This window comes from Carassius auratus, chromosome 25 (genome assembly GCF_003368295.1).
Source record: "Carassius auratus strain Wakin chromosome 25, ASM336829v1, whole genome shotgun sequence".
NCBI lineage: Eukaryota > Metazoa > Chordata > Actinopteri > Cypriniformes > Cyprinidae > Carassius > Carassius auratus.
In genome coordinates, this window is record NC_039267.1 from 21606432 (window position 1) to 21614902 (window position 8471).

Consider the following 8471-nt stretch of genomic DNA (forward strand, 5'->3'; position numbering starts at 1 on the left):
ATTTCTAGACTGTCGGGGTCAGTGGGCATGTCCTGTCATTTGTAAACTGTGCGGTCACCGGCTCTGTATGACAAAGTCACGGCAAAAATAGAGGGTGACGCCGGGGCAACACTTTACATTATAGCCTCCATGTCACATGTTATTATAAATGACGAGTAGCCTATATGAAGCACGAGATGTGATTACAAACAACTCCTTCTATACCCACTGAGTAGCATATAGAATAATTTTATGCTCTTTTCACAGCACTTTACAAATTGACATAATTTGTGCAGTGTGGCTGACACATCTTTAAATCAAACTGCATTGTTATATTATATTCTATTAGCCTATTTCCTATTCTATTATATTACATTTAAAACATGCTTCAATTATTTTATTTAACTCAGAAACATAGACATTGCCAGCCCTGCATACAACAGGTGATGTACCTGCATGTTCATAATCAGTTTTCATCATAATAAATAAATAAACACTTTATTTAATGTGTGTTTGTTACATGTACTTACTATTATAAGAATGAATTATGCTTATTAACATGCAAGCAATCCTAAGCCAAACCTCTGCTCTAACCATATAGTAACAATATAGTTAATCAATATTACCCAATACTTAAATGTACACTGTAACAAGGACACCTTCAAATAAAGTGTAACCAACAATACTTAAGTGCTTTTATAAAGATCTTGTGATCCTTCTGCTTCTACAAAATCATAAGAGTTCAAACTGTGACTGGTTTCATGTGTCACATGACAGAAATCGCTTTCAGATTGTCATCCAGTCACAGCATGGCATGTGCTCTTGCACTTCCCTGTGGTTTGGTTTGGTAATGTGAGAGCAGGTCATAGTAATAAGTTTGGGGAGATGAGTGTCAATATGTTGCGAAAACAAGTGTTTTAAGGAAATCAGATTTCTCGCTTCATCTTAATATGTTCTAGAATTTTCTCTGATTATAAATGTCTTGAGTTGCATTATGTTTGGCAAAGATTGTGTTCACCAGTGTTTATTTTGGGCTGTTCCCATCTTTGCCAAGCAAAGACCAGACAAAGTGACTCAGCATGGCTGTTTTAGATGAATGTATGTGGGTTTCTGGCACATAAGTGACACATCAAATGATTAACCTGCGTTTCACATGGGCATTAAAATATCTATTTTATACCTCAGTTTCCAAGGATGATGAAATATCTTGTAAGAGACAATAAAATATGTGATCTGCTATTTTAAATATCAGCTAAACCAAAGTATAAAGCTTGGGTTAATGTGTTTGCTTTCTAAAAACACCGCCTTCCAAATTTTGAAAATTTTAAAGCAACTTTCAGTTATCATTGAACACCAAGCAATAATTATCTTTTTTATTATCATTATTATTATTATTATTATTATTATTACGTCATAATGGCAAAATATACATGTCACAGTCAGACATGCCCCCCTTTGTAACCTGATTAAGATTAAACTCATTTTTGGAGGTTCAGCAAAATTTTAAAAGGTTTCTAAATGCAAATGTGTAGATCTTCCTTTCCCAGCAAAACTTCCAGCAAACATTTCCTGATAAATTTTTTACCAGTTTTGCACCATCACTCCTTGATACTCAATGCTTCATTTATGAGGAGGTTTTGGTGTTGCTGAGCAGTGCTCTTTTTTTCTCAACTGTCCACAGAGCATTTTCCCAGTAGCTTTGTGAAACATCCAGGTGGTCTTGCCAAATATCACTTTTTTTCTCTCCCTCTCTCTGACAGTGGACACATGAACAAAAAATGATGCAGTTGTTTTCTCAGAGTGATCTTTGCAGGAAAGGGAATAAACCATCCTTAATTTTATATGTAAGGGAAACAACTTATGTTTAAGATTTTAAAGGGAATTTGAACAGAATCACTGTTTCACAGCTGATTACTGAGACGCCCTGTGATTCACTGAACGAGCTGTTTAACATCAAATCTGCGCTGGATATTAATATTCAAAGAATAGTGAAAACACTATCAATTAGCACAGTAACAAGATCGACAGTTTAAGACATTAACTTGTAAGCACAAAACACAAGATACTTCTCTTTTCAATATGAATAAGGCTTTATTAGATAAATCTAAGACATATAAACTAATCTAACACATAAACGCACGTATTCACACAAGTTGCAGGAAGATCGAAAGTTTCGGAAAGCTGAGTTTAAGAGAATGGAAATGTGGAATCCCAAGTTTACAGCAATACGTGAAATTGCATAGTCATGAACAACCATCAATCACTTAATTAGCCCTCGCTTTGAATTCCTCGATGAGGTTAAAATTATATTAGATACACCATGTTAATGGAGATGATGATTTTGCAATTATACTGTCTTGATTAATGCTTAATTTGCTATAAACAGATGTACTGTAACCTAAGTAGTAATAATGCTTTTGCTTAAGTACAAAGATGTTACCCTGTGATTAATGCTATATGGAAAATGTATTGTGTAATTTCACTTACATTAAGAAAACTGCTTACTTGCATGAAATGTATGTAGTGACTGATTTAGAGTAGAAACACTTATGTATTAGAAATAGTTTTTATGATAAATGGACAATATAGTATTTAAGGTGTATTTCACCGACTGTTAAATAGGAAAAAGAAGAGGAAAAGCGCTAAAGCAATGCGACATAAACAACTGAAAGCCTCGGCAGAGGAGTTGGCAGCACTCCAGGTGATGACATCAGAAGAACCAGCGTTCGACGTCTGTGTATAAAAGACTGAGAGAGAGACTCGACCGACGGATACTGAACAAGCACAGTATCCCTCGACGCCTTATACCAGCTGATTATACCTTGATTTTGTAACTTTACTATTGTACTTTGATATAACTTTTGTTAATTTTAATAAAACTTGTATTTTATTATTGACAAGTTATGGTCTGCAAGAGTAGTAATTTAAGAGCCGTAAGCAAGAACTGACCACAGGGAAGTCTACTGAGCAAGATGTAAGTATTTTTGAAATGCTTATAGTTTTGTCCAGGGTCGACTTTCCTTACCTACCTGAGAATAAAAAAGAAATAGGTAAAAGGTGTATAGATAAAGGAGACACCATAAAACAACCAGTACAAATGTCTGGAGATAGTACTTGAGTCTCCTGTGAAAAGTTGTTGTTGATTGGCTGGACGTTCAGTAGTCGCTGAAGTGACGTCTTGAGAAGCCCATGGTTGGGCATTGGCTGACGATGCAGAGTTGTGTGGCTGCTTGAAGTTGAACGGGCAGTCGAGGTTAGAATCGGAGACCGGCATTACAAAACTTAACTCAGAACACGAAACTCTCAAACGGAAAAGAAAAGAAGTAAAGTTTGACGAGACTAGGGGGTGTTTCTTCTCATCGTGGCTAAGTAGCAGCAGGCGTGCAAGACGAAGCACGCTGGAACCGCGTTCAAAGAACAGTGACAAATAACTGATGGTCATGACTGTTTCAAGCTAACAGATTTGAATACATACATACTAGACGTGAATATGTATCCTTAAGATATCAAACAGTTATTAAAAGACATACACAATAAGTGATTATAACATGATAGTCAAATGTGTGGGTTACATTTAAATAAATATGGAGTAAAGCGATGGACTGATATTCATTTCAATTCTTTTTGAGTTCATTTTGGTCCACATATATGTAGAAAAGACATTTTCTGTGTCATTATCTTTTGACAAAGATTTCTGTGGAGACCAGAGGGTCAAAGCCCCAAGTCAAGTCACAGCTGATCTTCAGGAACCAAGTCAAGTCACAGCTGATCTTCAGGAACCAAGTCAAGTCACAGTTCATCTTCAGGAACCAAGTCAAGTCACAGTTCATCTTCAGGAACCAAGACAAAACACCAACGATCTTCAGGAACCAAGTCAAGTCACCAACGATCTTCAGGAACCAAGTCAAGTTTCAGTTGATCTTCAGGAACCAAGTCAAGTCACAGTTGATCTTTAGGAACCAAGCCAAGTCACCAACGATCTTCATGAGCTAAGTCAAGTCACCAACGATCTTCATGAGCCAAGTCAAGTCACAGTTGATCTTCAGGAACCAAGTCAAGTCACAGTTGATCTTTAGGAACCAAGCCAAGTCACCAACGATCTTCATGAGCCAAGTCAAGTCACCAACGATCTTCATGAGCCAAGTCAAGTCACAGTTGATCTTCAGGAACCAAGTCAAGTCACAGTTCATCTTCAGGAACCAAGTCAAATCACCAACGATCTTCAGGAACCAAGTCAAGTCACCAACGATCTTCAGGAACCAAGTCATGTCTCAGTTGATCTTCAGGAACCAAGTCAAGTCACAGTTGATCTTTAGGAACCAAGCCAAGTCACCAACGATCTTCATGAGCCAAGTCAAGTCACAGTTGATTTTCAGGAACTGAGTCAAGTCACAGTTGATCTTCAGGAACTAAGTCAAGTCACCAACGATCTTCATGAACTAAGTCAAGTCACCAACGATCTTCATGAGCAAACAATCTTCGTCAAATCACCACCTCGTCACGTCTCAGCCAAACCCCCAGAGCCTCATCATGTCTCAGCCGAATCCCCAGAGCCTCATCACTTCTCAGCCGAACTTCCAGTGCCCTGTCATATCTCAGCCACACTTCCAGAGCTCTCGTCCTATCCTGTCACAGCCATGGAGACCATCTATGAGCTCTCATTCATTCCAGTCACGGCCACGGAGGCCAGCTGCAATCTCATCACGGCCACGGAGGCCACTATTAACCTGTTTATGTTCTCTTTTTCAGTCCCACCTGACCAGACTTGCTCTCCATCGACTCCAACTGTGGTGGTCCTCTGCTCCGCCCTGGTGGGCTTCTGTCCCGTCTGCTCGGCTGTGGTGGTCTTCTGCACCGCCCTGGTGGGCTTCTGTCTCGTCTGTTCAGCTATGGTGGTCCTCTGCTCCACCCTGGTGGGCTTCTGTCCCATCTTCTCGGCTGTGGTGGTCCTCTGCTCCGCCCTGGTGGGCTTCTGTCCCGTCTTCTCGGCTGTGGTGGTCCTCTGCTCTGCCCTGGTGGGCTTCTGTCCCATCTTCTCGGCTCTAGTGGTCCTCTACTCTGCCCTGGTGGGCTCCAGCTCCACCTGCTCTGCTCTGGTGGGCTCCCATGCCACCTGCTCTGCCTTGGTGGGCCCCTGTTCCCGAGTTAAGCCCTGTTCCCAAATTAAGCCCAGGGCGGGACCTTGTTCCCGAGTTAAGCCCACGGCGGGTCCCTGTTCCTGGGTTAAACCCTGTTCCAGAGTTAAGCCCACGGTGGGCTCTTGTTTCCCAAGTTAGGCCCAGAAAGGGCTTCTGTTTCCTGTTTTACCGAGTTAGGCCCAGGAAGGGCTCCTTTTTCCTGTTTTCCCGAGTTAGGCCCAGGAAGGGCTCCTGTTTCCTGTTTTCCCGAGTTAGGCCCAGGAAGGGCTCCTGTTTCCTGTTTTCCCGAGTTAGGCCCAGGAAGTGCTCCTGTTTCCTGTTTTCCTGAGTAAGGCCCAGGAAGGGCTCCTGTTTCTCGAGTTAGGCTCCAGTCCCAGCCCCTCACCTTCCACACGGACCTGGCCCTCCATCCTCCTGTTCGGCCTCCGCTCCACCACCCTCCTAGATTGTTTTGAGCGTCTGGAAGCAACTCCTTTGGGGGGGCTATGTCATGATCATTAGCTGGAGTGCCCACGAACTTTAGTAGAGGGCACTCCACTCAGTACCATTCCACCCATCAACCACCGGATGTCACCATATCATCACTTGGACACTAGCACCTCTCATACTGTTGCACCACACCCGAACTACATCTCCATGAGTCTCTGCATCACAATCACCTTGCCACACCTGCACCTCATTCAGCAGCCAATTTCCTTGCCACACCTGCACTTCATTTACACACACATATAAGCACCACAATCAATCTCACTCACTGCGAAGTCTTGTTTAGCCTGCCTGACATTTCAGAGCATTTTTCATAGTGTTTGTTGTTCCCGTGTATTATCTTGGATTGTCTAAACCAACTCTGATTCTCTGCTGCCTGCCCTGATTTCTGCTTGTTACCATTAATGATGCTGGATATCCCTAACACACCTGACGCTGTTCCTGATTTCTTCCTGTATGACCATTCTGTTAATAAAATTCTGCACATGGATCCGAACGCCTCTGACTCCTCGTTACACTTTGTTTAGCTCACGGGCAGCATTTGAAAACTAGATATCCGAGAGCTTCTCCAAATACCGCTGTTTTGCGCTTGGTGTAACATAAAAAAAAAAACATTGTTCCTATGTGTTCCATATGTATTGTGTGAGGTATTGGAGCAGTTTTTTTTAACGCAGCAGTGACTTCCTTGCATGGTAAAACAGTGTGGAATTGTGAAAACCTCCTCTAATACCGAGTTAACAACACACGTAAACAATCATGTTTTGCCGCCGGTGTTCTGCCAACATGACGGAGACTGTGATATCGAGGAGAGGGGCTCTGCACTATGACGACAACTCCTCACTCTTAATAGTGGGAAATCTACTGACCTGCAGGTAAAAGTTGATTTATTTCAAATATTTGTAATATTTGGAGGGGACTTACCAGTTTAAAAAGTTGTTGCTAAGCTTAAGCCTTTTACGTTTGTGTAATTTATTTTTTTATTTTTTTCATAATACGTCTAAAAATAGAATATCTTTGTATGTAATATGACACTCAATGAAAAACAGGTGTTTTTGTTGAGATACATTAGCCTTTTATAGCTCATATATGCTATTCATAGTAATGACAATTGAGAGATTGACAAATAATTATTCCCCAAAAGCCTGTGGGATGAAAATAAAAATGTAAAAAGTTTTTATCAACAAAAAAAATGGTGTATGAATAATTAAGAAAACTCTCTTTTCTCCTCTCTCTCGCTCCAGTTTTTCACAAGTTCATCAAACAACCGCAGTAAGAATATTTCATCAAGCACGGTGAGTAATGGCTTCTCCTGCTATTGTTATTTGCACCTCTTGCCACATGTACAGTTTATCTATCTCTGTCACAGATGAGGGATTCACATGTGATAAATGCAGGGAAATAGTTAGGCTGACAGAAGATTTCAGAATTAGAGACACGCATCCAAACTTTAATTGAGGACAGTAAGAATGTTGGGGCTCTAAATACGGCTTTGGATGCGACTAGCTCAGGGATTCCTGTACATTGTCCAGTTCCGGCAACAGAGCCCCTGCAGCAGGGCTACTGGGTGACAGTGAGGCAGCGTAGTCGTGGGTCAAAACACCGCTCTTCCATTCCGATCAAAACATTAAACAGGTTCTCCCCACTCAGTGATGCACCCACTGAGAAACCTGGTGAAAGTGCTCTAGTTATTGGTGATTCTATTGTACGGAACGTGAATATAGAGACACCAGCCACCATAGTCTGCTTACCGTGGTGACGAGATGCATAGCAGATTGTCATCACTCAATGGCTGGATGTCTAAATGGTGCCCACAGAATAACATAGGTTTCATAGACAATTGGACGAGCTATTGGGGCAGACCTGACCTGTTGAAAAGAGATGGTGTATAAAAGGCTCTGACGTTTCTGGGTGCCTGCCACTTTAAGACTCTTCTTTGGTGATTACGGGGAGGAAGTGTGTAGTTAGTGTGGTTATAGTGAGTTCGGGAAAGTGTTCAAGTTCAGCAGCATATAGTTCAGCCTACATACCTGTGTTGTGTAGTTTCCTTTTATCTGTTCTGAAAGATCCAGCTTCCAATATTTATGTGTTGAGTTCATGACAAAAAACTATATTGACAATGCTGGATATTGGAATGCTCTGATGAATACTACTGGATCTCAATACAGTTAATTGAAGAAATTACATCTCCTCGTCTTCATTCCTGTGTCCTGATCGATACACCATCCTGTTTACTGGCTAAAACCCTTGATGAACTAGCCCTGCTAGAATACCTCACTAACATTGGTCATTCGAGCCGGATAGCATTATTCAGGATGGAGTCAGATGAAGAGATGTATCCTGATGTGAGACCTAAACGTCAAATACATCGACCTGTCAGACTTCAGGACTTTGAAGTGGACTATATGGGATATAGTCAACGAGATCAGCACCAATGGGGTCTCTCATCCCCTGGTTTGGATAGGAGGCCGTTTCGCACTCGGGAGGGTCCAGATCAGATGATCCCTTTCCAGACAGCCCACCCTCACTCTAGTGGCTTCCCCGGGAATGCTGCTCACCCTGAGATTCCTCAGCTAGCCCCAGACCACAGCCAGAGGAGGGATTTGGATGGGCTTAGCCAGCCTGTGCGGACACCCTCATCTCATCAGAGCCCATATTTGGATTCTCGTTTCTCTGAGGAAATCAGAGCTATTCGAGAGGAGAATACTAACTGCTCCAAACACAACAGGCCTTTCAAACGGGCATAAAGGAACTCAATGAAGCACGGCGTGAGATGAAAGAGCTACTGGAGGTAGCCCGCTCACTGAGAGCAGACCTGGCCCAAGTTAATCGCCCAACCTCAAACTATAGTAATCCTACATCTCCACAAGC